The sequence below is a fragment of the Neoarius graeffei genome (genome assembly GCF_027579695.1).
Source record: "Neoarius graeffei isolate fNeoGra1 chromosome 18 unlocalized genomic scaffold, fNeoGra1.pri SUPER_18_unloc_1, whole genome shotgun sequence".
Classification (NCBI taxonomy): Eukaryota; Metazoa; Chordata; class Actinopteri; order Siluriformes; family Ariidae; genus Neoarius; species Neoarius graeffei.
In genome coordinates this window covers 667,501-689,096 of record NW_026869982.1, presented here as the reverse complement: position 1 = coordinate 689,096, position 21,596 = coordinate 667,501, and the positions used below count along the sequence as shown (strand labels likewise).

Here is a 21,596-nt window from a genome sequence, read left to right as displayed (position 1 = left end):
GCAAGAAAAACGGCACATTTCCAACTAACTGTTGCTTATGGCCAAACCACTCTGACAACGCCTGATCCCGTCTGATCTCAGAAGCTAAACAGAGTTGGGCCTGGTTAGTACTTGAGTGGGAGACTGCCTAGGAATACCAGGTACTGTAAGCATTTTATTTTGTCTTCTTGCAGAAATCTGTTTGAATTTTCCTTCTGCTCGCAAGGCAAGAATTTTCCTTCTGGGCGCAAGGCAAGGCAAGGCAAGGCAAGAAAAACGGCACATTTCCAACTAACTGTTGCTTATGGCCAAACCACTCTGACAACGCCTGATCCCGTCTGATCTCAGAAGCTAAACAGAGTTGGGCCTGGTTAGTACTTGAGTGGGAGACTGCCTAGGAATACCAGGTACTGTAAGCATTTTATTTTGTCTTCTAGCAGAAATCTGTTTGAATTTTCCTTCTGGTCGCAAGGCAAGAATTTTCCTTCTGGGCGCAAGGCAAGAAAAATGGCACATTTCCAACAAGCTGTTGCTTACGGCCAAACCACTCTGACAACGCCTGATCCTGTCAGATCTCAGAAACTAAACAGAGTTGGGCCTGTTTAGTACTTGAGTGGGAGACTGCCTAGTAATACCAGGTACTGTAAGCATTTTATTTTGTCTTCTTGCAGAAATCTGTTTGAATTTTCCTTCTGCTCGCAAGGCAAGAATTTTCCTTCTGGTCGCAAGGCAAGGCAAGAAAAACGGCACATTTCCAACTAACTGCTGCTTATGGCCAAACCACTCTGACAACGCCTGATCCCGTCTGATCTCAGAAGCTAAACAGAGTTGGGCCTGGATAGTACTTGAGTGGGAGACTGCCTAGGAATACCAGGTACTGTAAGCATTTTATTTTGTCTTCTAGCAGAAATCTGTTTGAATTTTCCTTCTGCTCGCAAGGCAAGAATTTTCCTTCTGGGCGCAAGGCAAGGCAAGGCAAGAAAAACGGCACATTTCCAACTCACTGTTGCTTATGGCCAAACCACTCTGACAACGCCTGATCCCGTCTGATCTCAGAAGCTAAACAGAGTTAGGCCTGGTTAGTACTTGAGTGGGAGACTGCCTAGGAATACCAGGTACTGTAAGCATTTTATTTTGTCTTCTTGCAGAAATCTGTTTGAATTTTCCTTCTGCTCGCAAGGCAAGAATTTTCCTTCTGGTCGCAAGGCAAGGCAAGGCAAGAAAAACGGCACATTTCCAACTAACTGTTGCTTACGGCCAAACCACTCTGACAACGCCTGATCCCGTCTGATCTCAGAAGCTAAACAGAGTTGGGCCTGGTTAGTACTTGAGTGGGAGACTGCCTAGGAATACCAGGTACTGTAAGCATTTTATTTTGTCTTCTAGCAGAAATCTGTTTGAATTTTCCTTCTGCTCGCAAGGCAAGAATTTTCCTTCTGGGCGCAAGGCAAGGCAAGGCAAGAAAAACGACACATTTCCAACTAACTGTTGCTTATGGCCAAACCACTCTGACAACGCCTGATCCCGTCTGATCTCAGAAGCTAAACAGAGTTGGGCCTGGTTAGTACTTGAGTGGGAGACTGCCTAGGAATACCAGGTACTGTAAGCATTTTATTTTGTCTTCTTGCAGAAATCTGTTTGAATTTTCCTTCTGCTCGCAAGGCAAGAATTTTCCTTCTGGGCGCAAGGCAAGGCAAGGCAAGGCAAGGCAAGGCAAGGCAAGGCACACATTTCCAGACTGTTGTTTACGTCCAAACCACTCTGACAATGCCTGATCCTGTCTGATCTGAGAAGCTAAACAGAGTTGGGCCTGGTTAGTACTTGAGTGTGAGACTGCCTAGGAATACCAGGTACTGTAAGCATTTTATTTTGTCTCCTTGCAGAAATCTGTTTGAATTTTCCTTCTGCTCGCAAGGCAAGAATTTTCCTTCTGGTCGCAAGGCAAGGCAAGAAAAACGGCACATTTCCAACTAACTGTTGCTTACGGCCAAACCACTCTGACAACGCCTGATCCCGTCTGATCTCAGAAGCTAAACAGAGTTGGGCCTGGTTAGTACTTGAGTGGGAGACTGCCTAGGAATACCAGGTACTGTAAGCATTTTATTTTGTCTTCTAGCAGAAATCTGTTTGAATTTTCCTTCTGCTCGCAAGGCAAGAATTTTCCTTCTGGGCGCAAGGCAAGGCAAGGCAAGAAAAACGGCACATTTCCAACTAACTGTTGCTTATGGCCAAACCACTCTGACAACGCCTGATCCCGTCTGATGTCAGAAGCTAAACAGAGTTGGGCCTGGTTAGTACTTGAGTGGGAGACTGCCTAGGAATACCAGGTACTGTAAGCATTTTATTTTGTCTTCTTGCAGAAATCTGTTTGAATTTTCCTTCTGGTCGCAAGGCAAGAATTTTCCTTCTGATCGCAAGGCAAGGCAAGAAAAACGGCACATTTCCAGACTATTGCTTATGTCCAAACCACTCTGACAATGCCTGATCCTGTCTGATCTGAGAAGCTAAACAGAGTTGGGCCTGTTTAGTACTTGAGTGGGAGACTGCCTAGTAATACCAGGTACTGTAAGCATTTTATTTTGTCTTCTTGCAGAAATCTGTTTGAATTTTCCTTCTGCTCGCAAGGCAAGAATTTTCCTTCTGGTCGCAAGGCAAGGCAAGAAAAACGGCACATTTCCAACTAACTGTTGCTTATGGCCAAACCACTCTGACAACGCCTGATCCCGTCTGATCTCAGAAGCTAAACAGAGTTGGGCCTGGTTAGTACTTGAGTGGGAGACTGCCTAGGAATACCAGGTACTGTAAGCATTTTATTTTGTCTTCTAGCAGAAATCTGTTTGAATTTTCCTTCTGCTCGCAAGGCAAGAATTTTCCTTCTGGGCGCAAGGCAAGGCAAGAAAAACGGCACATTTCCAACTAACTGTTGCTTATGGCCAAACCACTCTGACAACGCCTGATCCCGTCTGATCTCAGAAGCTAAACAGAGTTGGGCCTGGTTAGTACTTGAGTGGGAGACTGCCTAGGAATACCAGGTACTGTAAGCATTTTATTTTGTCTTCTTGCAGAAATCTGTTTGAATTTTCCTTCTGCTCGCAAGGCAAGAATTTTCCTTCTGGGCGCAAGGCAAGGCAAGGCAAGAAAAACGGCACATTTCCAACTAACTGTTGCTTATGGCCAAACCACTCTGACATCGCCTGATCCCGTCTGATCTCAGAAACTAAACAGAGTTGGGCCTGGTTAGTACTTGAGTGGGAGACTGAATAGGAATACCAGGTACTGTAAGCATTTTATTTTGTCTTCTAGCAGAAATCTGTTTGAATTTTCCTTCTGCTCGCAAGGCAAGAATTTTCCTTCTGGGCGCAAGGCAAGGCAAGGCAAGAAAAACGGCACATTTCCAACTAACTGTTGCTTATGGCCAAACCACTCTGACAACGCCTGATCCCGTCTGATCTCAGAAGCTAAACAGAGTTGGGCCTGGTTAGTACTTGAGTGGGAGACTGCCTAGGAATACCAGGTACTGTAAGCATTTTATTTTGTCTTCTTGCAGAAATCTGTTTGAATTTTCCTTCTGCTCGCAAGGCAAGAATTTTCCTTCTGGGCGCAAGGCAAGGCAAGGCAAGGCAAGAAAAACGGCACATTTCCAACTAACTGTTGCTTATGGCCAAACCACTCTGACAACGCCTGATCCCGTCTGATCTCAGAAGCTAAACAGAGTTGGGCCTGGTTAGTACTTGAGTGGGAGACTGCCTAGGAATACCAGGTACTGTAAGCATTTTATTTTGTCTTCTAGCAGAAATCTGTTTGAATTTTCCTTCTGGTCGCAAGGCAAGAATTTTCCTTCTGGGCGCAAGGCAAGAAAAATGGCACATTTCCAACAAGCTGTTGCTTACGGCCAAACCACTCTGACAACGCCTGATCCTGTCAGATCTCAGAAACTAAACAGAGTTGGGCCTGTTTAGTACTTGAGTGGGAGACTGCCTAGTAATACCAGGTACTGTAAGCATTTTATTTTGTCTTCTTGCAGAAATCTGTTTGAATTTTCCTTCTGCTCGCAAGGCAAGAATTTTCCTTCTGGTCGCAAGGCAAGGCAAGAAAAACGGCACATTTCCAACTAACTGCTGCTTATGGCCAAACCACTCTGACAACGCCTGATCCCGTCTGATCTCAGAAGCTAAACAGAGTTGGGCCTGGATAGTACTTGAGTGGGAGACTGCCTAGGAATACCAGGTACTGTAAGCATTTTATTTTGTCTTCTAGCAGAAATCTGTTTGAATTTTCCTTCTGCTCGCAAGGCAAGAATTTTCCTTCTGGGCGCAAGGCAAGGCAAGGCAAGAAAAACGGCACATTTCCAACTCACTGTTGCTTATGGCCAAACCACTCTGACAACGCCTGATCCCGTCTGATCTCAGAAGCTAAACAGAGTTAGGCCTGGTTAGTACTTGAGTGGGAGACTGCCTAGGAATACCAGGTACTGTAAGCATTTTATTTTGTCTTCTTGCAGAAATCTGTTTGAATTTTCCTTCTGCTCGCAAGGCAAGAATTTTCCTTCTGGTCGCAAGGCAAGGCAAGGCAAGAAAAACGGCACATTTCCAACTAACTGTTGCTTACGGCCAAACCACTCTGACAACGCCTGATCCCGTCTGATCTCAGAAGCTAAACAGAGTTGGGCCTGGTTAGTACTTGAGTGGGAGACTGCCTAGGAATACCAGGTACTGTAAGCATTTTATTTTGTCTTCTAGCAGAAATCTGTTTGAATTTTCCTTCTGCTCGCAAGGCAAGAATTTTCCTTCTGGGCGCAAGGCAAGGCAAGGCAAGAAAAACGACACATTTCCAACTAACTGTTGCTTATGGCCAAACCACTCTGACAACGCCTGATCCCGTCTGATGTCAGAAGCTAAACAGAGTTGGGCCTGGTTAGTACTTGAGTGGGAGACTGCCTAGGAATACCAGGTACTGTAAGCATTTTATTTTGTCTTCTTGCAGAAATCTGTTTGAATTTTCCTTCTGCTCGCAAGGCAAGAATTTTCCTTCTGATCGCAAGGCAAGGCAAGAAAAACGGCACATTTCCAGACTATTGCTTATGTCCAAACCACTCTGACAATGCCTGATCCTGTCTGATCTGAGAAGCTAAACAGAGTTGGGCCTGTTTAGTACTTGAGTGGGAGACTGCCTAGTAATACCAGGTACTGTAAGCATTTTATTTTGTCTTCTTGCAGAAATCTGTTTGAATTTTCCTTCTGCTCGCAAGGCAAGAATTTTCCTTCTGGTCGCAAGGCAAGGCAAGAAAAACGGCACATTTCCAACTAACTGTTGCTTATGGCCAAACCACTCTGACAACGCCTGATCCCGTCTGATCTCAGAAGCTAAACAGAGTTGGGCCTGGTTAGTACTTGAGTGGGAGACTGCCTAGGAATACCAGGTACTGTAAGCATTTTATTTTGTCTTCTAGCAGAAATCTGTTTGAATTTTCCTTCTGCTCGCAAGGCAAGAATTTTCCTTCTGGGCGCAAGGCAAGGCAAGAAAAACGGCACATTTCCAACTAACTGTTGCTTATGGCCAAACCACTCTGACAACGCCTGATCCCGTCTGATCTCAGAAGCTAAACAGAGTTGGGCCTGGTTAGTACTTGAGTGGGAGACTGCCTAGGAATACCAGGTACTGTAAGCATTTTATTTTGTCTTCTTGCAGAAATCTGTTTGAATTTTCCTTCTGCTCGCAAGGCAAGAATTTTCCTTCTGGGCGCAAGGCAAGGCAAGGCAAGAAAAACGGCACATTTCCAACTAACTGTTGCTTATGGCCAAACCACTCTGACATCGCCTGATCCCGTCTGATCTCAGAAACTAAACAGAGTTGGGCCTGGTTAGTACTTGAGTGGGAGACTGAATAGGAATACCAGGTACTGTAAGCATTTTATTTTGTCTTCTAGCAGAAATCTGTTTGAATTTTCCTTCTGCTCGCAAGGCAAGAATTTTCCTTCTGGGCGCAAGGCAAGGCAAGGCAAGAAAAACGGCACATTTCCAACTAACTGTTGCTTATGGCCAAACCACTCTGACAACGCCTGATCCCGTCTGATCTCAGAAGCTAAACAGAGTTGGGCCTGGTTAGTACTTGAGTGGGAGACTGCCTAGGAATACCAGGTACTGTAAGCATTTTATTTTGTCTTCTTGCAGAAATCTGTTTGAATTTTCCTTCTGCTCGCAAGGCAAGAATTTTCCTTCTGGGCGCAAGGCAAGGCAAGGCAAGGCAAGAAAAACGGCACATTTCCAACTAACTGTTGCTTATGGCCAAACCACTCTGACAACGCCTGATCCCGTCTGATCTCAGAAGCTAAACAGAGTTGGGCCTGGTTAGTACTTGAGTGGGAGACTGCCTAGGAATACCAGGTACTGTAGGCATTTTATTTTGTCTTCTAGCAGAAATCTGTTTGAATTTTCCTTCTGGTCGCAAGGCAAGAATTTTCCTTCTGGGCGCAAGGCAAGAAAAATGGCACATTTCCAACAAGCTGTTGCTTACGGCCAAACCACTCTGACAACGCCTGATCCTGTCAGATCTCAGAAACTAAACAGAGTTGGGCCTGTTTAGTACTTGAGTGGGAGACTGCCTAGTAATACCAGGTACTGTAAGCATTTTATTTTGTCTTCTTGCAGAAATCTGTTTGAATTTTCCTTCTGCTCGCAAGGCAAGAATTTTCCTTCTGGTCGCAAGGCAAGGCAAGAAAAACGGCACATTTCCAACTAACTGCTGCTTATGGCCAAACCACTCTGACAACGCCTGATCCCGTCTGATCTCAGAAGCTAAACAGAGTTGGGCCTGGATAGTACTTGAGTGGGAGACTGCCTAGGAATACCAGGTACTGTAAGCATTTTATTTTGTCTTCTAGCAGAAATCTGTTTGAATTTTCCTTCTGCTCGCAAGGCAAGAATTTTCCTTCTGGGCGCAAGGCAAGGCAAGGCAAGAAAAACGGCACATTTCCAACTCACTGTTGCTTATGGCCAAACCACTCTGACAACGCCTGATCCCGTCTGATCTCAGAAGCTAAACAGAGTTAGGCCTGGTTAGTACTTGAGTGGGAGACTGCCTAGGAATACCAGGTACTGTAAGCATTTTATTTTGTCTTCTTGCAGAAATCTGTTTGAATTTTCCTTCTGCTCGCAAGGCAAGAATTTTCCTTCTGGTCGCAAGGCAAGGCAAGGCAAGAAAAACGGCACATTTCCAACTAACTGTTGCTTATGGCCAAACCACTCTGACAACGCCTGATCCCGTCTGATCTCAGAAGCTAAACAGAGTTGGGCCTGGTTAGTACTTGAGTGGGAGACTGCCTAGGAATACCAGGTACTGTAAGCATTTTATTTTGTCTTCTAGCAGAAATCTGTTTGAATTTTCCTTCTGCTCGCAAGGCAAGAATTTTCCTTCTGGGCGCAAGGCAAGGCAAGGCAAGAAAAACGACACATTTCCAACTAACTGTTGCTTATGGCCAAACCACTCTGACAACGCCTGATCCCGTCTGATCTCAGAAGCTAAACAGAGTTGGGCCTGGTTAGTACTTGAGTGGGAGACTGCCTAGGAATACCAGGTACTGTAAGCATTTTATTTTGTCTTCTTGCAGAAATCTGTTTGAATTTTCCTTCTGCTCGCAAGGCAAGAATTTTCCTTCTGGGCGCAAGGCAAGGCAAGGCAAGGCAAGGCAAGGCAAGGCAAGGCAAGGCAAGGCAAGGCAAGGCAAGGCAAGGCAAGGCAAGGCAAGGCAAGGCAAGGCAAGGCAAGGCGCACATTTCCAGACTGTTGTTTACGTCCAAACCACTCTGACAATGCCTGATCCTGTCTGATCTGAGAAGCTAAACAGAGTTGGGCCTGGTTAGTACTTGAGTGTGAGACTGCCTAGGAATACCAGGTACTGTAAGCATTTTATTTTGTCTCCTTGCAGAAATCTGTTTGAATTTTCCTTCTGCTCGCAAGGCAAGAATTTTCCTTCTGGGCGCAAGGCAAGGCAAGGCAAGGCAAGGCAAGGCAAGGCAAGGCAAGGCAAGGCAAGGCAAGGCAAGGCAAGGCAAGGCAAGGCAAGGCAAGGCAAGGCAAGGCAAGGCGCACATTTCCAGACTGTTGTTTACGTCCAAACCACTCTGACAATGCCTGATCCTGTCTGATCTGAGAAGCTAAACAGAGTTGGGCCTGGTTAGTACTTGAGTGTGAGACTGCCTAGGAATACCAGGTACTGTAAGCATTTTATTTTGTCTCCTTGCAGAAATCTGTTTGAATTTTCCTTCTGCTCGCAAGGCAAGAATTTTCCTTCTGGTCGCAAGGCAAGGCAAGAAAAACGGCACATTTCCAACTAACTGTTGCTTACGGCCAAACCACTCTGACAACGCCTGATCCCGTCTGATCTCAGAAGCTAAACAGAGTTGGGCCTGGTTAGTACTTGAGTGGGAGACTGCCTAGGAATACCAGGTACTGTAAGCATTTTATTTTGTCTTCTAGCAGAAATCTGTTTGAATTTTCCTTCTGCTCGCAAGGCAAGAATTTTCCTTCTGGGCGCAAGGCAAGGCAAGGCAAGGCAAGGCAAGAAAAACGGCACATTTCCAACTAACTGTTGCTTATGGCCAAACCACTCTGACAACGCCTGATCCCGTCTGATGTCAGAAGCTAAACAGAGTTGGGCCTGGTTAGTACTTGAGTGGGAGACTGCCTAGGAATACCAGGTACTGTAAGCATTTTATTTTGTCTTCTTGCAGAAATCTGTTTGAATTTTCCTTCTGGTCGCAAGGCAAGAATTTTCCTTCTGATCGCAAGGCAAGGCAAGAAAAACGGCACATTTCCAGACTATTGCTTATGTCCAAACCACTCTGACAATGCCTGATCCTGTCTGATCTGAGAAGCTAAACAGAGTTGGGCCTGTTTAGTACTTGAGTGGGAGACTGCCTAGTAATACCAGGTACTGTAAGCATTTTATTTTGTCTTCTTGCAGAAATCTGTTTGAATTTTCCTTCTGCTCGCAAGGCAAGAATTTTCCTTCTGGTCGCAAGGCAAGGCAAGAAAAACGGCACATTTCCAACTAACTGTTGCTTATGGCCAAACCACTCTGACAACGCCTGATCCCGTCTGATCTCAGAAGCTAAACAGAGTTGGGCCTGGTTAGTACTTGAGTGGGAGACTGCCTAGGAATACCAGGTACTGTAAGCATTTTATTTTGTCTTCTAGCAGAAATCTGTTTGAATTTTCCTTCTGCTCGCAAGGCAAGAATTTTCCTTCTGGGCGCAAGGCAAGGCAAGAAAAACGGCACATTTCCAACTAACTGTTGCTTATGGCCAAACCACTCTGACAACGCCTGATCCCGTCTGATCTCAGAAGCTAAACAGAGTTGGGCCTGGTTAGTACTTGAGTGGGAGACTGCCTAGGAATACCAGGTACTGTAAGCATTTTATTTTGTCTTCTTGCAGAAATCTGTTTGAATTTTCCTTCTGCTCGCAAGGCAAGAATTTTCCTTCTGGGCGCAAGGCAAGGCAAGGCAAGAAAAACGGCACATTTCCAACTAACTGTTGCTTATGGCCAAACCACTCTGACATCGCCTGATCCCGTCTGATCTCAGAAACTAAACAGAGTTGGGCCTGGTTAGTACTTGAGTGGGAGACTGAATAGGAATACCAGGTACTGTAAGCATTTTATTTTGTCTTCTAGCAGAAATCTGTTTGAATTTTCCTTCTGCTCGCAAGGCAAGAATTTTCCTTCTGGGCGCAAGGCAAGGCAAGGCAAGAAAAACGGCACATTTCCAACTAACTGTTGCTTATGGCCAAACCACTCTGACAACGCCTGATCCCGTCTGATCTCAGAAGCTAAACAGAGTTGGGCCTGGTTAGTACTTGAGTGGGAGACTGCCTAGGAATACCAGGTACTGTAAGCATTTTATTTTGTCTTCTTGCAGAAATCTGTTTGAATTTTCCTTCTGCTCGCAAGGCAAGAATTTTCCTTCTGGGCGCAAGGCAAGGCAAGGCAAGGCAAGGCAAGGCAAGGCAAGGCAAGGCAAGGCAAGGCAAGGCAAGGCAAGGCAAGGCAAGGCAAGGCAAGGCAAGGCAAGGCAAGGCAAGGCAAGGCAAGGCAAGGCAAGGCAAGGCGCACATTTCCAGACTGTTGTTTACGTCCAAACCACTCTGACAATGCCTGATCCTGTCTGATCTGAGAAGCTAAACAGAGTTGGGCCTGGTTAGTACTTGAGTGTGAGACTGCCTAGGAATACCAGGTACTGTAAGCATTTTATTTTGTCTCCTTGCAGAAATCTGTTTGAATTTTCCTTCTGCTCGCAAGGCAAGAATTTTCCTTCTGGTCGCAAGGCAAGGCAAGAAAAACGGCACATTTCCAACTAACTGTTGCTTATGGCCAAACCACTCTGACAACGCCTGATCCCGTCTGATCTCAGAAGCTAAACAGAGTTGGGCCTGGTTAGTACTTGAGTGGGAGACTGCCTAGGAATACCAGGTACTGTAAGCATTTTATTTTGTCTCCTTGCAGAAATCTGTTTGAATTTTCCTTCTGCTCGCAAGGCAAGAATTTTCCTTCTGGTCGCAAGGCAAGGCAAGAAAAACGGCACATTTCCAACTAACTGTTGCTTATGGCCAAACCACTCTGACAACGCCTGATCCCGTCTGATCTCAGAAGCTAAACAGAGTTGGGCCTGGTTAGTACTTGAGTGGGAGACTGCCTAGGAATACCAGGTACTGTAGGCATTTTATTTTGTCTTCTAGCAGAAATCTGTTTGAATTTTCCTTCTGGTCGCAAGGCAAGAATTTTCCTTCTGGGCGCAAGGCAAGAAAAATGGCACATTTCCAACAAGCTGTTGCTTACGGCCAAACCACTCTGACAACGCCTGATCCTGTCAGATCTCAGAAACTAAACAGAGTTGGGCCTGTTTAGTACTTGAGTGGGAGACTGCCTAGTAATACCAGGTACTGTAAGCATTTTATTTTGTCTTCTTGCAGAAATCTGTTTGAATTTTCCTTCTGCTCGCAAGGCAAGAATTTTCCTTCTGGTCGCAAGGCAAGGCAAGAAAAACGGCACATTTCCAACTAACTGCTGCTTATGGCCAAACCACTCTGACAACGCCTGATCCCGTCTGATCTCAGAAGCTAAACAGAGTTGGGCCTGGATAGTACTTGAGTGGGAGACTGCCTAGGAATACCAGGTACTGTAAGCATTTTATTTTGTCTTCTAGCAGAAATCTGTTTGAATTTTCCTTCTGCTCGCAAGGCAAGAATTTTCCTTCTGGGCGCAAGGCAAGGCAAGGCAAGAAAAACGGCACATTTCCAACTCACTGTTGCTTATGGCCAAACCACTCTGACAACGCCTGATCCCGTCTGATCTCAGAAGCTAAACAGAGTTAGGCCTGGTTAGTACTTGAGTGGGAGACTGCCTAGGAATACCAGGTACTGTAAGCATTTTATTTTGTCTTCTTGCAGAAATCTGTTTGAATTTTCCTTCTGCTCGCAAGGCAAGAATTTTCCTTCTGGTCGCAAGGCAAGGCAAGGCAAGAAAAACGGCACATTTCCAACTAACTGTTGCTTATGGCCAAACCACTCTGACAACGCCTGATCCCGTCTGATCTCAGAAGCTAAACAGAGTTGGGCCTGGTTAGTACTTGAGTGGGAGACTGCCTAGGAATACCAGGTACTGTAAGCATTTTATTTTGTCTTCTAGCAGAAATCTGTTTGAATTTTCCTTCTGCTCGCAAGGCAAGAATTTTCCTTCTGGGCGCAAGGCAAGGCAAGGCAAGAAAAACGACACATTTCCAACTAACTGTTGCTTATGGCCAAACCACTCTGACAACGCCTGATCCCGTCTGATCTCAGAAGCTAAACAGAGTTGGGCCTGGTTAGTACTTGAGTGGGAGACTGCCTAGGAATACCAGGTACTGTAAGCATTTTATTTTGTCTTCTTGCAGAAATCTGTTTGAATTTTCCTTCTGCTCGCAAGGCAAGAATTTTCCTTCTGGGCGCAAGGCAAGGCAAGACAAGGCAAGGCAAGGCAAGGCAAGGCAAGGCAAGGCAAGGCAAGGCAAGGCGCACATTTCCAGACTGTTGTTTACGTCCAAACCACTCTGACAATGCCTGATCCTGTCTGATCTGAGAAGCTAAACAGAGTTGGGCCTGGTTAGTACTTGAGTGTGAGACTGCCTAGGAATACCAGGTACTGTAAGCATTTTATTTTGTCTCCTTGCAGAAATCTGTTTGAATTTTCCTTCTGCTCGCAAGGCAAGAATTTTCCTTCTGGTCGCAAGGCAAGGCAAGAAAAACGGCACATTTCCAACTAACTGTTGCTTACGGCCAAACCACTCTGACAACGCCTGATCCCGTCTGATCTCAGAAGCTAAACAGAGTTGGGCCTGGTTAGTACTTGAGTGGGAGACTGCCTAGGAATACCAGGTACTGTAAGCATTTTATTTTGTCTTCTAGCAGAAATCTGTTTGAATTTTCCTTCTGCTCGCAAGGCAAGAATTTTCCTTCTGGGCGCAAGGCAAGGCAAGGCAAGAAAAACGGCACATTTCCAACTAACTGTTGCTTATGGCCAAACCACTCTGACAACGCCTGATCCCGTCTGATGTCAGAAGCTAAACAGAGTTGGGCCTGGTTAGTACTTGAGTGGGAGACTGCCTAGGAATACCAGGTACTGTAAGCATTTTATTTTGTCTTCTTGCAGAAATCTGTTTGAATTTTCCTTCTGGTCGCAAGGCAAGAATTTTCCTTCTGATCGCAAGGCAAGGCAAGAAAAACGGCACATTTCCAGACTATTGCTTATGTCCAAACCACTCTGACAATGCCTGATCCTGTCTGATCTGAGAAGCTAAACAGAGTTGGGCCTGTTTAGTACTTGAGTGGGAGACTGCCTAGTAATACCAGGTACTGTAAGCATTTTATTTTGTCTTCTTGCAGAAATCTGTTTGAATTTTCCTTCTGCTCGCAAGGCAAGAATTTTCCTTCTGGTCGCAAGGCAAGGCAAGAAAAACGGCACATTTCCAACTAACTGTTGCTTATGGCCAAACCACTCTGACAACGCCTGATCCCGTCTGATCTCAGAAGCTAAACAGAGTTGGGCCTGGTTAGTACTTGAGTGGGAGACTGCCTAGGAATACCAGGTACTGTAAGCATTTTATTTTGTCTTCTAGCAGAAATCTGTTTGAATTTTCCTTCTGCTCGCAAGGCAAGAATTTTCCTTCTGGGCGCAAGGCAAGGCAAGAAAAACGGCACATTTCCAACTAACTGTTGCTTATGGCCAAACCACTCTGACAACGCCTGATCCCGTCTGATCTCAGAAGCTAAACAGAGTTGGGCCTGGTTAGTACTTGAGTGGGAGACTGCCTAGGAATACCAGGTACTGTAAGCATTTTATTTTGTCTTCTTGCAGAAATCTGTTTGAATTTTCCTTCTGCTCGCAAGGCAAGAATTTTCCTTCTGGGCGCAAGGCAAGGCAAGGCAAGAAAAACGGCACATTTCCAACTAACTGTTGCTTATGGCCAAACCACTCTGACATCGCCTGATCCCGTCTGATCTCAGAAACTAAACAGAGTTGGGCCTGGTTAGTACTTGAGTGGGAGACTGAATAGGAATACCAGGTACTGTAAGCATTTTATTTTGTCTTCTAGCAGAAATCTGTTTGAATTTTCCTTCTGCTCGCAAGGCAAGAATTTTCCTTCTGGGCGCAAGGCAAGGCAAGGCAAGAAAAACGGCACATTTCCAACTAACTGTTGCTTATGGCCAAACCACTCTGACAACGCCTGATCCCGTCTGATCTCAGAAGCTAAACAGAGTTGGGCCTGGTTAGTACTTGAGTGGGAGACTGCCTAGGAATACCAGGTACTGTAAGCATTTTATTTTGTCTTCTTGCAGAAATCTGTTTGAATTTTCCTTCTGCTCGCAAGGCAAGAATTTTCCTTCTGGGCGCAAGGCAAGGCAAGGCAAGGCAAGAAAAACGGCACATTTCCAACTAACTGTTGCTTATGGCCAAACCACTCTGACAACGCCTGATCCCGTCTGATCTCAGAAGCTAAACAGAGTTGGGCCTGGTTAGTACTTGAGTGGGAGACTGCCTAGGAATACCAGGTACTGTAAGCATTTTATTTTGTCTTCTAGCAGAAATCTGTTTGAATTTTCCTTCTGGTCGCAAGGCAAGAATTTTCCTTCTGGGCGCAAGGCAAGAAAAATGGCACATTTCCAACAAGCTGTTGCTTACGGCCAAACCACTCTGACAACGCCTGATCCTGTCAGATCTCAGAAACTAAACAGAGTTGGGCCTGTTTAGTACTTGAGTGGGAGACTGCCTAGTAATACCAGGTACTGTAAGCATTTTATTTTGTCTTCTTGCAGAAATCTGTTTGAATTTTCCTTCTGCTCGCAAGGCAAGAATTTTCCTTCTGGTCGCAAGGCAAGGCAAGAAAAACGGCACATTTCCAACTAACTGCTGCTTATGGCCAAACCACTCTGACAACGCCTGATCCCGTCTGATCTCAGAAGCTAAACAGAGTTGGGCCTGGATAGTACTTGAGTGGGAGACTGCCTAGGAATACCAGGTACTGTAAGCATTTTATTTTGTCTTCTAGCAGAAATCTGTTTGAATTTTCCTTCTGCTCGCAAGGCAAGAATTTTCCTTCTGGGCGCAAGGCAAGGCAAGGCAAGAAAAACGGCACATTTCCAACTCACTGTTGCTTATGGCCAAACCACTCTGACAACGCCTGATCCCGTCTGATCTCAGAAGCTAAACAGAGTTAGGCCTGGTTAGTACTTGAGTGGGAGACTGCCTAGGAATACCAGGTACTGTAAGCATTTTATTTTGTCTTCTTGCAGAAATCTGTTTGAATTTTCCTTCTGCTCGCAAGGCAAGAATTTTCCTTCTGGTCGCAAGGCAAGGCAAGGCAAGAAAAACGGCACATTTCCAACTATCTGTTGCTTATGGCCAAACCACTCTGACAACGCCTGATCCCGTCTGATCTCAGAAGCTAAACAGAGTTGGGCCTGGTTAGTACTTGAGTGGGAGACTGCCTAGGAATACCAGGTACTGTAAGCATTTTATTTTGTCTTCTAGCAGAAATCTGTTTGAATTTTCCTTCTGCTCGCAAGGCAAGAATTTTCCTTCTGGGCGCAAGGCAAGGCAAGGCAAGAAAAACGACACATTTCCAACTAACTGTTGCTTATGGCCAAACCACTCTGACAACGCCTGATCCCGTCTGATCTCAGAAGCTAAACAGAGTTGGGCCTGGTTAGTACTTGAGTGGGAGACTGCCTAGGAATACCAGGTACTGTAAGCATTTTATTTTGTCTTCTTGCAGAAATCTGTTTGAATTTTCCTTCTGCTCGCAAGGCAAGAATTTTCCTTCTGGGCGCAAGGCAAGGCAAGGCAAGGCAAGGCAAGGCAAGGCAAGGCAAGGCAAGGCAAGGCAAGGCAAGGCAAGGCAAGGCAAGGCAAGGCAAGGCAAGGCAAGGCAAGGCAAGGCAAGGCAAGGCAAGGCAAGGCAAGGCAAGGCGCACATTTCCAGACTGTTGTTTACGTCCAAACCACTCTGACAATGCCTGATCCTGTCTGATCTGAGAAGCTAAACAGAGTTGGGCCTGGTTAGTACTTGAGTGTGAGACTGCCTAGGAATACCAGGTACTGTAAGCATTTTATTTTGTCTCCTTGCAGAAATCTGTTTGAATTTTCCTTCTGCTCGCAAGGCAAGAATTTTCCTTCTGGGCGCAAGGCAAGGCAAGAAAAACGGCACATTTCCAACTAACTGTTGCTTATGGCCAAACCACTCTGACAACGCCTGATCCCGTCTGATGTCAGAAGCTAAACAGAGTTGGGCCTGGTTAGTACTTGAGTGGGAGACTGCCTAGGAATACCAGGTACTGTAAGCATTTTATTTTGTCTTCTTGCAGAAATCTGTTTGAATTTTCCTTCTGGTCGCAAGGCAAGAATTTTCCTTCTGATCGCAAGGCAAGAAAAATGGCACATTTCCAACAAGCTGTTGCTTACGGCCAAACCACTCTGACAACGCCTGATCCTGTCAGATCTCAGAAACTAAACAGAGTTGGGCCTGTTTAGTACTTGAGTGGGAGACTGCCTAGTAATACCAGGTACTGTAAGCATTTTATTTTGTCTTCTTGCAGAAATCTGTTTGAATTTTCCTTCTGCTCGCAAGGCAAGAATTTTCCTTCTGGTCGCAAGGCAAGGCAAGAAAAACGGCACATTTCCAACTAACTGTTGCTTATGGCCAAACCACTCTGACAACGCCTGATCCTGTCTGATCTCAGAAGCTAAACAGAGTTGGGCCTGGTTAGTACTTGAGTGGGAGACTGCCTAGGAATACCAGGTACTGTGAGCATTTTATTTTGTCTTCTTGCAGAAATCTGTTTGAATTTTCCTTCTGCTCGCAAGGCAAGAATTTTCCTTCTGGGCGCAAGGCAAGGCAAGGCAAGAAAAACGGCACATTTCCAACTAACTGTTGCTTATGGCCAAACCACTCTGACAACGCCTGATCCCGTCTGATCTCAGAAGCTAAACAGAGTTGGGCCTGGTTAGTACTTGAGTGGGAGACTGCCTAGGAATACCAGGTACTGTAAGCATTTTATTTTGTCTTCTTGCAGAAATCTGTTTGAATTTTCCTTCTGCTCGCAAGGCAAGAATTTTCCTTCTGGGCGCAAGGCAAGGCAAGGCAAGGCAAGGCAAGGCAAGGCAAGGCAAGGCAAGGCAAGGCAAGGCAAGGCAAGGCAAGGCAAGGCAAGGCAAGGCAAGGCAAGGCAAGGCAAGGCAAGGCGCACATTTCCAGACTGTTGTTTACGTCCAAACCACTCTGACAATGCCTGATCCTGTCTGATCTGAGACGCTAAACAGAGTTGGGCCTGGTTAGTACTTGAGTGTGAGACTGCCTAGGAATACCAGGTACTGTAAGCATTTTATTTTGTCTCCTTGCAGAAATCTGTTTGAATTTTCCTTCTGCTCGCAAGGCAAGAATTTTCCTTCTGGTCGCAAGGCAAGGCAAGAAAAACGGCACATTTCCAACTAACTGTTGCTTACGGCCAAACCACTCTGACAACGCCTGATCCCGTCTGATCTCAGAAGCTAAACAGAGTTGGGCCTGGGTAGTACTTGAGTGGGAGACTGCCTAGGAATACCAGGTACTGTAAGCATTTTATTTTGTCTTCTAGCAGAAATCTGTTTGAATTTTCCTTCTGCTCGCAAGGCAAGAATTTTCCTTCTGGGCGCAAGGCAAGGCAAGGCAAGAAAAACGGCACATTTCCAACTAACTGTTGCTTATGGCCAAACCACTCTGACAACGCCTGATCCCGTCTGATGTCAGAAGCTAAACAGAGTTGGGCCTGGTTAGTACTTGAGTGGGAGACTGCCTAGGAATACCAGGTACTGTAAGCATTTTATTTTGTCTTCTTGCAGAAATCTGTTTGAATTTTCCTTCTGGTCGCAAGGCAAGAATTTTCCTTCTGATCGCAAGGCAAGAAAAATGGCACATTTCCAACAAGCTGTTGCTTACGGCCAAACCACTCTAACAACGCCTGATCCTGTCAGATCTCAGAAACTAAACAGAGTTGGGCCTGTTTAGTACTTGAGTGGGAGACTGCCTAGTAATACCAGGTACTGTAAGCATTTTATTTTGTCTTCTTGCAGAAATCTGTTTGAATTTTCCTTCTGCTCGCAAGGCAAGAATTTTCCTTCTGATCGCAAGGCAAGAAAAACGGCACATTTCCAACAAGCTGTTGCTCACGGCCAAACCACTCTGACAATGCCTGATCCCGTCTGATTTCAGAAGCTAAACAGAGTTTTGCCTGGTTAGTACTTGAGTGGGAGACTGCCTAGGAATACCAGGTACTGTAAGCATTTTATTTTGTCTTCTTGCAGAAATCTGTTTGAATTTTCCTTCTGCTCGCAAGGCAAGAATTTTCCTTCTGGGCGCAAGGCAAGGCAAGGCAAGGCACACATTTCCAGACTGTTGTTTACGTCCAAACCACTCTGACAATGCCTGATCCTGTCTGATCTGAGAAGCTAAACAGAGTTGGGCCTGGTTAGTACTTGAGTGTGAGACTGCCTAGGAATACCAGGTACTGTAAGCATTTTATTTTGTCTTCTTGCAGAAATCTGTTTGAATTTTCCTTCTGGTCGCAAGGCAAGAATTTTCCTTCTGATCGCAAGGCAAGAAAAACGGCACATTTCCAACAAGCTGTTGCTTACGGCCAAACCACTCTGACAACGCCTGATCCCGTCTGATCTCAGAAGCTAAACAGAGTTGGGCCTGGTTAGTACTTGAGTGGGAGACTGCCTAGGAATACCAGGTACTGTAAGCATTTTATTTTGTCTTCTTGCAGAAATCTGTTTGAATTTTCCTTCTGCTCGCAAGGCAATAATTTTCCTTCTGGGCGCAAGGCAAGGCAAGGCAAGAAAAACGGCACATTTCCAGCAAACTGTTGCTCACGGCCAAACCACTCTGACAATGCCTGATCCCGTCTGATTTCAGAAGCTAAACAGAGTTGGGCCTGGTTAGTACTTGAGTGGGAGACTGCCTAGGAATACCAGGTACTGTAAGCATTTTATTTTGTCTTCTTGCAGAAATCTGTTTGAATTTTCCTTCTGCTCGCAAGGCAAGAATTTTCCTTCTGGGCGCAAGGCAAGGCAAGGCAAGGCAAGGCAAGGCACACATTTCCAGACTGTTGTTTACGTCCAAACCACTCTGACAATGCCTGATCCTGTCTGATCTGAGAAGCTAAACAGAGTTGGGCCTGGTTAGTACTTGAGTGTGAGACTGCCTAGGAATACCAGGTACTGTAAGCATTTTATTTTGTCTTCTTGCAGAAATCTGTTTGAATTTTCCTTCTGGTCGCAAGGCAAGAATTTTCCTTCTGATCGCAAGGCAAGAAAAACGGCACATTTCCAACAAGCTGTTGCTTACGGCCAAACCACTCTGACAACGCCTGATCCCGTCTGATCTCAGAAGCTAAACAGAGTTGGGCCTGGTTAGTACTTGAGTGGGAGACTGCCTAGGAATACCAGGTACTGTAAGCATTTTATTTTGTCTTCTTGCAGAAATCTGTTTGAATTTTCCTTCTGCTCGCAAGGCAATAATTTTCCTTCTGGGTGCAAGGCAAGGCAAGGCAAGAAAAACGGCACATTTCCAGCAAACTGTTGCTCACGGCCAAACCACTCTGACAATGCCTGATCCCGTCTGATTTCAGAAGCTAAACAGAGTTGGGCCTGGTTAGTACTTGAGTGGGAGACTGCCTAGGAATACCAGGTACTGTAAGCATTTTATTTTGTCTTCTTGCAGAAATCTGTTTGAATTTTCCTTCTGCTCGCAAGGCAAGAATTTTCCTTCTGGGCGCAAGGCAAGGCAAGGCAAGGCAAGGCACACATTTCCAGACTGTTGTTTACGTCCAAACCACTCTGACAATGCCTGATCCTGTCTGATCTGAGAAGCTAAACAGAGTTGGGCCTGGTTAGTACTTGAGTGTGAGACTGCCTAGGAATACCAGGTACTGTAAGCATTTTATTTTGTCTTCTTGCAGAAATCTGTTTGAATTTTCCTTCTGGTCGCAAGGCAAGAATTTTCCTTCTGATCGCAAGGCAAGAAAAACGGCACATTTCCAACAAGCTGTTGCTTACGGCCAAACCACTCTGACAACGCCTGATCCCGTCTGATCTCAGAAGCTAAACAGAGTTGGGCCTGGTTAGTACTTGAGTGGGAGACTGCCTAGGAATACCAGGTACTGTAAGCATTTTATTTTGTCTTCTTGCAGAAATCTGTTTGAATTTTCCTTCTGCTCGCAAGGCAATAATTTTCCTTCTGGGCGCAAGGCAAGGCAAGGCAAGAAAAACGGCACATTTCCAGCAAACTGTTGCTCACGGCCAAACCACTCTGACAATGCCTGATCCCGTCTGATTTCAGAAGCTAAACAGAGTTTTGCCTGGTTAGTACTTGAGTGGGAGACTGCCTAGGAATACCAGGTACTGTAAGCATTTTATTTTGTCTTCTTGCAGAAATCTGTTAGAATTTTCCTTCTGCTCGCAAGGCAAGAATTTTCCTTCTGGGCGCAAGGCAAGGCAAGGCAAGGCACACATTTCCAGACTGTTGTTTACGTCCAAACCACTCTGACAATGCCTGATCCTGTCTGATCTGAGAAGCTAAACAGAGTTGGGCCTGGTTAGTACTTGAGTGTGAGACTGCCTAGGAATACCAGGTACTGTAAGCATTTTATTTTGTCTTCTTGCAGAAATCTGTTTGAATTTTCCTTCTGGTCGCAAGGCAAGAATTTTCCTTCTGATCGCAAGGCAAGAAAAACGGCACATTTCCAACAAGCTGTTGCTTACGGCCAAACCACTCTGAGAACGCCTGATCCCGTCTGATCTCAGAAGCTAAACAGAGTTGGGCCTGGTTAGTACTTGAGTGGGAGACTGCCTAGGAATACCAGGTACTGTAAGCATTTTATTTTGTCTTCTTGCAGAAATCTGTTTGAATTTTCCTTCTGCTCGCAAGGCAAGAATTTTCCTTCTGGGAGCAAGGCAAGGCAAGGCAAGGCAAGGCAAGGCAAGGCAAGGCGCACATTTCCAGACTGTTGTTTACGTCCAAACCACTCTGACAATGCCTGATCCTGTCTGATCTGAGAAGCTAAACAGAGTTGGGCCTGGTTAGTACTTGAGTGTGAGACTGCCTAGGAATACCAGGTACTGTAAGCATTTTATTTTGTCTCCTTGCAGAAATCTGTTTGAATTTTCCTTCTGCTCGCAAGGCAAGAATTTTCCTTCTGGTCGCAAGGCAAGGCAAGAAAAACGGCACATTTCCAACTAACTGTTGCTTACGGCCAAACCACTCTGACAACGCCTGATCCCGTCTGATCTCAGAAGCTAAACAGAGTTGGGCCTGGTTAGTACTTGAGTGGGAGACTGCCTAGGAATACCAGGTACTGTAAGCATTTTATTTTGTCTTCTAGCAGAAATCTGTTTGAATTTTCCTTCTGCTCGCAAGGCAAGAATTTTCCTTCTGGGCGCAAGGCAAGGCAAGGCAAGAAAAACGGCACATTTCCAACTAACTGTTGCTTATGGCCAAACCACTCTGACAACGCCTGATCCCGTCTGATGTCAGAAGCTAAACAGAGTTGGGCCTGGTTAGTACTTGAGTGGGAGACTGCCTAGGAATACCAGGTACTGTAAGCATTTTATTTTGTCTTCTTGCAGAAATCTGTTTGAATTTTCCTTCTGGTCGCAAGGCAAGAATTTTCCTTCTGATCGCAAGGCAAGGCAAGAAAAACGGCACATTTCCAGACTATTGCTTATGTCCAAACCACTCTGACAATGCCTGATCCTGTCTGATCTGAGAAGCTAAACAGAGTTGGGCCTGTTTAGTACTTGAGTGGGAGACTGCCTAGTAATACCAGGTACTGTAAGCATTTTATTTTGTCTTCTTGCAGAAATCTGTTTGAATTTTCCTTCTGCTCGCAAGGCAAGAATTTTCCTTCTGGTCGCAAGGCAAGGCAAGAAAAACGGCACATTTCCAACTAACTGTTGCTTATGGCCAAACCACTCTGACAACGCCTGATCCCGTCTGATCTCAGAAGCTAAACAGAGTTGGGCCTGGTTAGTACTTGAGTGGGAGACTGCCT

At 45.5% G+C, this 21,596-nt stretch overlaps 44 non-coding genes and 44 pseudogenes across 44 annotated transcripts in view; all 88 read left to right on the top strand.

Annotated features, from left to right (window-relative positions):
• The first annotated feature begins 33 nt into the window (after positions 1-33).
• Positions 34-152, top strand: LOC132877117 (5S ribosomal RNA). The gene has a single exon (XR_009652804.1). It is a non-coding gene; the product is annotated as a 5S ribosomal RNA (ribosomal RNA).
• Positions 153-279: 127 nt separating this feature from the next.
• On the top strand, positions 280-398 carry LOC132877116 (5S ribosomal RNA). Its single transcript, XR_009652803.1, has one exon. It is a non-coding gene; the product is annotated as a 5S ribosomal RNA (ribosomal RNA).
• Positions 399-510: 112 nt separating this feature from the next.
• Positions 511-629, top strand: LOC132879716 (5S ribosomal RNA; annotated as a pseudogene).
• A 117-nt stretch (positions 630-746) lies between these two features.
• Positions 747-865, top strand: LOC132877812 (5S ribosomal RNA). The gene has a single exon (XR_009653478.1). It is a non-coding gene; the product is annotated as a 5S ribosomal RNA (ribosomal RNA).
• Positions 866-987: 122 nt separating this feature from the next.
• Positions 988-1,106, top strand: LOC132878231 (5S ribosomal RNA; annotated as a pseudogene).
• A 122-nt stretch (positions 1,107-1,228) lies between these two features.
• Positions 1,229-1,347, top strand: LOC132880756 (5S ribosomal RNA). Its single transcript, XR_009653969.1, has one exon. It is a non-coding gene; the product is annotated as a 5S ribosomal RNA (ribosomal RNA).
• Positions 1,348-1,469: 122 nt separating this feature from the next.
• LOC132877115 (5S ribosomal RNA) lies at positions 1,470-1,588 on the top strand. Its single transcript, XR_009652802.1, has one exon. It is a non-coding gene; the product is annotated as a 5S ribosomal RNA (ribosomal RNA).
• Positions 1,589-1,722: 134 nt separating this feature from the next.
• LOC132880595 (5S ribosomal RNA) lies at positions 1,723-1,841 on the top strand (annotated as a pseudogene).
• A 117-nt stretch (positions 1,842-1,958) lies between these two features.
• Positions 1,959-2,077, top strand: LOC132880745 (5S ribosomal RNA). Its single transcript, XR_009653968.1, has one exon. It is a non-coding gene; the product is annotated as a 5S ribosomal RNA (ribosomal RNA).
• Positions 2,078-2,199: 122 nt separating this feature from the next.
• Positions 2,200-2,318, top strand: LOC132878422 (5S ribosomal RNA; annotated as a pseudogene).
• Positions 2,319-2,432: 114 nt separating this feature from the next.
• On the top strand, positions 2,433-2,551 carry LOC132881270 (5S ribosomal RNA; annotated as a pseudogene).
• Positions 2,552-2,668: 117 nt separating this feature from the next.
• Positions 2,669-2,787, top strand: LOC132877114 (5S ribosomal RNA). Its single transcript, XR_009652801.1, has one exon. It is a non-coding gene; the product is annotated as a 5S ribosomal RNA (ribosomal RNA).
• A 117-nt stretch (positions 2,788-2,904) lies between these two features.
• Positions 2,905-3,023, top strand: LOC132877113 (5S ribosomal RNA). The gene has a single exon (XR_009652800.1). It is a non-coding gene; the product is annotated as a 5S ribosomal RNA (ribosomal RNA).
• Positions 3,024-3,145: 122 nt separating this feature from the next.
• On the top strand, positions 3,146-3,264 carry LOC132879440 (5S ribosomal RNA; annotated as a pseudogene).
• A 122-nt stretch (positions 3,265-3,386) lies between these two features.
• LOC132877112 (5S ribosomal RNA) lies at positions 3,387-3,505 on the top strand. Its single transcript, XR_009652799.1, has one exon. It is a non-coding gene; the product is annotated as a 5S ribosomal RNA (ribosomal RNA).
• A 127-nt stretch (positions 3,506-3,632) lies between these two features.
• Positions 3,633-3,751, top strand: LOC132877110 (5S ribosomal RNA). The gene has a single exon (XR_009652797.1). It is a non-coding gene; the product is annotated as a 5S ribosomal RNA (ribosomal RNA).
• Positions 3,752-3,863: 112 nt separating this feature from the next.
• LOC132879715 (5S ribosomal RNA) lies at positions 3,864-3,982 on the top strand (annotated as a pseudogene).
• A 117-nt stretch (positions 3,983-4,099) lies between these two features.
• Positions 4,100-4,218, top strand: LOC132877811 (5S ribosomal RNA). The gene has a single exon (XR_009653477.1). It is a non-coding gene; the product is annotated as a 5S ribosomal RNA (ribosomal RNA).
• Positions 4,219-4,340: 122 nt separating this feature from the next.
• Positions 4,341-4,459, top strand: LOC132878230 (5S ribosomal RNA; annotated as a pseudogene).
• A 122-nt stretch (positions 4,460-4,581) lies between these two features.
• LOC132880732 (5S ribosomal RNA) lies at positions 4,582-4,700 on the top strand. The gene has a single exon (XR_009653966.1). It is a non-coding gene; the product is annotated as a 5S ribosomal RNA (ribosomal RNA).
• Positions 4,701-4,822: 122 nt separating this feature from the next.
• Positions 4,823-4,941, top strand: LOC132878421 (5S ribosomal RNA; annotated as a pseudogene).
• A 114-nt stretch (positions 4,942-5,055) lies between these two features.
• LOC132881269 (5S ribosomal RNA) lies at positions 5,056-5,174 on the top strand (annotated as a pseudogene).
• A 117-nt stretch (positions 5,175-5,291) lies between these two features.
• LOC132877109 (5S ribosomal RNA) lies at positions 5,292-5,410 on the top strand. Its single transcript, XR_009652796.1, has one exon. It is a non-coding gene; the product is annotated as a 5S ribosomal RNA (ribosomal RNA).
• A 117-nt stretch (positions 5,411-5,527) lies between these two features.
• On the top strand, positions 5,528-5,646 carry LOC132877108 (5S ribosomal RNA). The gene has a single exon (XR_009652795.1). It is a non-coding gene; the product is annotated as a 5S ribosomal RNA (ribosomal RNA).
• A 122-nt stretch (positions 5,647-5,768) lies between these two features.
• On the top strand, positions 5,769-5,887 carry LOC132879439 (5S ribosomal RNA; annotated as a pseudogene).
• Positions 5,888-6,009: 122 nt separating this feature from the next.
• Positions 6,010-6,128, top strand: LOC132877107 (5S ribosomal RNA). Its single transcript, XR_009652794.1, has one exon. It is a non-coding gene; the product is annotated as a 5S ribosomal RNA (ribosomal RNA).
• A 127-nt stretch (positions 6,129-6,255) lies between these two features.
• Positions 6,256-6,374, top strand: LOC132877951 (5S ribosomal RNA). Its single transcript, XR_009653609.1, has one exon. It is a non-coding gene; the product is annotated as a 5S ribosomal RNA (ribosomal RNA).
• A 112-nt stretch (positions 6,375-6,486) lies between these two features.
• LOC132879714 (5S ribosomal RNA) lies at positions 6,487-6,605 on the top strand (annotated as a pseudogene).
• Positions 6,606-6,722: 117 nt separating this feature from the next.
• Positions 6,723-6,841, top strand: LOC132877810 (5S ribosomal RNA). Its single transcript, XR_009653476.1, has one exon. It is a non-coding gene; the product is annotated as a 5S ribosomal RNA (ribosomal RNA).
• Positions 6,842-6,963: 122 nt separating this feature from the next.
• Positions 6,964-7,082, top strand: LOC132878229 (5S ribosomal RNA; annotated as a pseudogene).
• A 122-nt stretch (positions 7,083-7,204) lies between these two features.
• On the top strand, positions 7,205-7,323 carry LOC132877106 (5S ribosomal RNA). The gene has a single exon (XR_009652793.1). It is a non-coding gene; the product is annotated as a 5S ribosomal RNA (ribosomal RNA).
• Positions 7,324-7,445: 122 nt separating this feature from the next.
• On the top strand, positions 7,446-7,564 carry LOC132877105 (5S ribosomal RNA). The gene has a single exon (XR_009652792.1). It is a non-coding gene; the product is annotated as a 5S ribosomal RNA (ribosomal RNA).
• Positions 7,565-7,763: 199 nt separating this feature from the next.
• Positions 7,764-7,882, top strand: LOC132880594 (5S ribosomal RNA; annotated as a pseudogene).
• A 199-nt stretch (positions 7,883-8,081) lies between these two features.
• LOC132880593 (5S ribosomal RNA) lies at positions 8,082-8,200 on the top strand (annotated as a pseudogene).
• Positions 8,201-8,317: 117 nt separating this feature from the next.
• LOC132880721 (5S ribosomal RNA) lies at positions 8,318-8,436 on the top strand. The gene has a single exon (XR_009653965.1). It is a non-coding gene; the product is annotated as a 5S ribosomal RNA (ribosomal RNA).
• Positions 8,437-8,568: 132 nt separating this feature from the next.
• On the top strand, positions 8,569-8,687 carry LOC132878420 (5S ribosomal RNA; annotated as a pseudogene).
• Positions 8,688-8,801: 114 nt separating this feature from the next.
• Positions 8,802-8,920, top strand: LOC132881268 (5S ribosomal RNA; annotated as a pseudogene).
• A 117-nt stretch (positions 8,921-9,037) lies between these two features.
• LOC132877103 (5S ribosomal RNA) lies at positions 9,038-9,156 on the top strand. The gene has a single exon (XR_009652791.1). It is a non-coding gene; the product is annotated as a 5S ribosomal RNA (ribosomal RNA).
• Positions 9,157-9,273: 117 nt separating this feature from the next.
• On the top strand, positions 9,274-9,392 carry LOC132877102 (5S ribosomal RNA). Its single transcript, XR_009652790.1, has one exon. It is a non-coding gene; the product is annotated as a 5S ribosomal RNA (ribosomal RNA).
• Positions 9,393-9,514: 122 nt separating this feature from the next.
• On the top strand, positions 9,515-9,633 carry LOC132879438 (5S ribosomal RNA; annotated as a pseudogene).
• A 122-nt stretch (positions 9,634-9,755) lies between these two features.
• LOC132877101 (5S ribosomal RNA) lies at positions 9,756-9,874 on the top strand. The gene has a single exon (XR_009652789.1). It is a non-coding gene; the product is annotated as a 5S ribosomal RNA (ribosomal RNA).
• A 229-nt stretch (positions 9,875-10,103) lies between these two features.
• LOC132880592 (5S ribosomal RNA) lies at positions 10,104-10,222 on the top strand (annotated as a pseudogene).
• Positions 10,223-10,339: 117 nt separating this feature from the next.
• LOC132877100 (5S ribosomal RNA) lies at positions 10,340-10,458 on the top strand. Its single transcript, XR_009652788.1, has one exon. It is a non-coding gene; the product is annotated as a 5S ribosomal RNA (ribosomal RNA).
• Positions 10,459-10,575: 117 nt separating this feature from the next.
• LOC132877950 (5S ribosomal RNA) lies at positions 10,576-10,694 on the top strand. Its single transcript, XR_009653608.1, has one exon. It is a non-coding gene; the product is annotated as a 5S ribosomal RNA (ribosomal RNA).
• Positions 10,695-10,806: 112 nt separating this feature from the next.
• On the top strand, positions 10,807-10,925 carry LOC132879713 (5S ribosomal RNA; annotated as a pseudogene).
• A 117-nt stretch (positions 10,926-11,042) lies between these two features.
• On the top strand, positions 11,043-11,161 carry LOC132877809 (5S ribosomal RNA). The gene has a single exon (XR_009653475.1). It is a non-coding gene; the product is annotated as a 5S ribosomal RNA (ribosomal RNA).
• Positions 11,162-11,283: 122 nt separating this feature from the next.
• Positions 11,284-11,402, top strand: LOC132878228 (5S ribosomal RNA; annotated as a pseudogene).
• A 122-nt stretch (positions 11,403-11,524) lies between these two features.
• Positions 11,525-11,643, top strand: LOC132877098 (5S ribosomal RNA). The gene has a single exon (XR_009652786.1). It is a non-coding gene; the product is annotated as a 5S ribosomal RNA (ribosomal RNA).
• Positions 11,644-11,765: 122 nt separating this feature from the next.
• On the top strand, positions 11,766-11,884 carry LOC132877097 (5S ribosomal RNA). The gene has a single exon (XR_009652785.1). It is a non-coding gene; the product is annotated as a 5S ribosomal RNA (ribosomal RNA).
• A 159-nt stretch (positions 11,885-12,043) lies between these two features.
• On the top strand, positions 12,044-12,162 carry LOC132880591 (5S ribosomal RNA; annotated as a pseudogene).
• Positions 12,163-12,279: 117 nt separating this feature from the next.
• LOC132880708 (5S ribosomal RNA) lies at positions 12,280-12,398 on the top strand. Its single transcript, XR_009653963.1, has one exon. It is a non-coding gene; the product is annotated as a 5S ribosomal RNA (ribosomal RNA).
• A 122-nt stretch (positions 12,399-12,520) lies between these two features.
• Positions 12,521-12,639, top strand: LOC132878419 (5S ribosomal RNA; annotated as a pseudogene).
• A 114-nt stretch (positions 12,640-12,753) lies between these two features.
• LOC132881267 (5S ribosomal RNA) lies at positions 12,754-12,872 on the top strand (annotated as a pseudogene).
• Positions 12,873-12,989: 117 nt separating this feature from the next.
• Positions 12,990-13,108, top strand: LOC132877096 (5S ribosomal RNA). Its single transcript, XR_009652784.1, has one exon. It is a non-coding gene; the product is annotated as a 5S ribosomal RNA (ribosomal RNA).
• Positions 13,109-13,225: 117 nt separating this feature from the next.
• LOC132877095 (5S ribosomal RNA) lies at positions 13,226-13,344 on the top strand. Its single transcript, XR_009652783.1, has one exon. It is a non-coding gene; the product is annotated as a 5S ribosomal RNA (ribosomal RNA).
• Positions 13,345-13,466: 122 nt separating this feature from the next.
• Positions 13,467-13,585, top strand: LOC132879436 (5S ribosomal RNA; annotated as a pseudogene).
• Positions 13,586-13,707: 122 nt separating this feature from the next.
• LOC132877094 (5S ribosomal RNA) lies at positions 13,708-13,826 on the top strand. Its single transcript, XR_009652782.1, has one exon. It is a non-coding gene; the product is annotated as a 5S ribosomal RNA (ribosomal RNA).
• A 127-nt stretch (positions 13,827-13,953) lies between these two features.
• On the top strand, positions 13,954-14,072 carry LOC132877093 (5S ribosomal RNA). The gene has a single exon (XR_009652781.1). It is a non-coding gene; the product is annotated as a 5S ribosomal RNA (ribosomal RNA).
• Positions 14,073-14,184: 112 nt separating this feature from the next.
• Positions 14,185-14,303, top strand: LOC132879712 (5S ribosomal RNA; annotated as a pseudogene).
• A 117-nt stretch (positions 14,304-14,420) lies between these two features.
• LOC132877808 (5S ribosomal RNA) lies at positions 14,421-14,539 on the top strand. The gene has a single exon (XR_009653474.1). It is a non-coding gene; the product is annotated as a 5S ribosomal RNA (ribosomal RNA).
• Positions 14,540-14,661: 122 nt separating this feature from the next.
• Positions 14,662-14,780, top strand: LOC132878226 (5S ribosomal RNA; annotated as a pseudogene).
• A 122-nt stretch (positions 14,781-14,902) lies between these two features.
• LOC132877092 (5S ribosomal RNA) lies at positions 14,903-15,021 on the top strand. Its single transcript, XR_009652780.1, has one exon. It is a non-coding gene; the product is annotated as a 5S ribosomal RNA (ribosomal RNA).
• Positions 15,022-15,143: 122 nt separating this feature from the next.
• Positions 15,144-15,262, top strand: LOC132877091 (5S ribosomal RNA). Its single transcript, XR_009652779.1, has one exon. It is a non-coding gene; the product is annotated as a 5S ribosomal RNA (ribosomal RNA).
• Positions 15,263-15,496: 234 nt separating this feature from the next.
• On the top strand, positions 15,497-15,615 carry LOC132880588 (5S ribosomal RNA; annotated as a pseudogene).
• Positions 15,616-15,732: 117 nt separating this feature from the next.
• LOC132878418 (5S ribosomal RNA) lies at positions 15,733-15,851 on the top strand (annotated as a pseudogene).
• Positions 15,852-15,963: 112 nt separating this feature from the next.
• On the top strand, positions 15,964-16,082 carry LOC132879711 (5S ribosomal RNA; annotated as a pseudogene).
• A 117-nt stretch (positions 16,083-16,199) lies between these two features.
• LOC132878621 (5S ribosomal RNA) lies at positions 16,200-16,318 on the top strand (annotated as a pseudogene).
• A 122-nt stretch (positions 16,319-16,440) lies between these two features.
• Positions 16,441-16,559, top strand: LOC132877090 (5S ribosomal RNA). Its single transcript, XR_009652778.1, has one exon. It is a non-coding gene; the product is annotated as a 5S ribosomal RNA (ribosomal RNA).
• A 445-nt stretch (positions 16,560-17,004) lies between these two features.
• Positions 17,005-17,123, top strand: LOC132881067 (5S ribosomal RNA). Its single transcript, XR_009654002.1, has one exon. It is a non-coding gene; the product is annotated as a 5S ribosomal RNA (ribosomal RNA).
• A 122-nt stretch (positions 17,124-17,245) lies between these two features.
• LOC132878415 (5S ribosomal RNA) lies at positions 17,246-17,364 on the top strand (annotated as a pseudogene).
• A 112-nt stretch (positions 17,365-17,476) lies between these two features.
• LOC132879941 (5S ribosomal RNA) lies at positions 17,477-17,595 on the top strand (annotated as a pseudogene).
• A 112-nt stretch (positions 17,596-17,707) lies between these two features.
• Positions 17,708-17,826, top strand: LOC132880027 (5S ribosomal RNA; annotated as a pseudogene).
• A 114-nt stretch (positions 17,827-17,940) lies between these two features.
• On the top strand, positions 17,941-18,059 carry LOC132880587 (5S ribosomal RNA; annotated as a pseudogene).
• A 112-nt stretch (positions 18,060-18,171) lies between these two features.
• On the top strand, positions 18,172-18,290 carry LOC132880696 (5S ribosomal RNA). Its single transcript, XR_009653962.1, has one exon. It is a non-coding gene; the product is annotated as a 5S ribosomal RNA (ribosomal RNA).
• Positions 18,291-18,412: 122 nt separating this feature from the next.
• LOC132879211 (5S ribosomal RNA) lies at positions 18,413-18,531 on the top strand (annotated as a pseudogene).
• Positions 18,532-18,655: 124 nt separating this feature from the next.
• Positions 18,656-18,774, top strand: LOC132880586 (5S ribosomal RNA; annotated as a pseudogene).
• Positions 18,775-18,886: 112 nt separating this feature from the next.
• Positions 18,887-19,005, top strand: LOC132880684 (5S ribosomal RNA). Its single transcript, XR_009653961.1, has one exon. It is a non-coding gene; the product is annotated as a 5S ribosomal RNA (ribosomal RNA).
• Positions 19,006-19,127: 122 nt separating this feature from the next.
• On the top strand, positions 19,128-19,246 carry LOC132879210 (5S ribosomal RNA; annotated as a pseudogene).
• A 119-nt stretch (positions 19,247-19,365) lies between these two features.
• On the top strand, positions 19,366-19,484 carry LOC132880585 (5S ribosomal RNA; annotated as a pseudogene).
• A 112-nt stretch (positions 19,485-19,596) lies between these two features.
• LOC132880673 (5S ribosomal RNA) lies at positions 19,597-19,715 on the top strand. The gene has a single exon (XR_009653960.1). It is a non-coding gene; the product is annotated as a 5S ribosomal RNA (ribosomal RNA).
• Positions 19,716-19,837: 122 nt separating this feature from the next.
• LOC132880026 (5S ribosomal RNA) lies at positions 19,838-19,956 on the top strand (annotated as a pseudogene).
• A 114-nt stretch (positions 19,957-20,070) lies between these two features.
• Positions 20,071-20,189, top strand: LOC132880584 (5S ribosomal RNA; annotated as a pseudogene).
• Positions 20,190-20,301: 112 nt separating this feature from the next.
• On the top strand, positions 20,302-20,420 carry LOC132876777 (5S ribosomal RNA). The gene has a single exon (XR_009652480.1). It is a non-coding gene; the product is annotated as a 5S ribosomal RNA (ribosomal RNA).
• A 134-nt stretch (positions 20,421-20,554) lies between these two features.
• Positions 20,555-20,673, top strand: LOC132880583 (5S ribosomal RNA; annotated as a pseudogene).
• Positions 20,674-20,790: 117 nt separating this feature from the next.
• LOC132880661 (5S ribosomal RNA) lies at positions 20,791-20,909 on the top strand. Its single transcript, XR_009653959.1, has one exon. It is a non-coding gene; the product is annotated as a 5S ribosomal RNA (ribosomal RNA).
• Positions 20,910-21,031: 122 nt separating this feature from the next.
• Positions 21,032-21,150, top strand: LOC132878414 (5S ribosomal RNA; annotated as a pseudogene).
• Positions 21,151-21,264: 114 nt separating this feature from the next.
• Positions 21,265-21,383, top strand: LOC132881266 (5S ribosomal RNA; annotated as a pseudogene).
• A 117-nt stretch (positions 21,384-21,500) lies between these two features.
• LOC132877089 (5S ribosomal RNA) overlaps positions 21,501-21,596 on the top strand; it is a 119-nt gene continuing 23 nt past the window's right edge. The window contains exon 1 of the ribosomal RNA XR_009652777.1: positions 21,501-21,596. This exon is cut by the window's right edge and continues 23 nt beyond it. This is a non-coding gene — a ribosomal RNA (5S ribosomal RNA).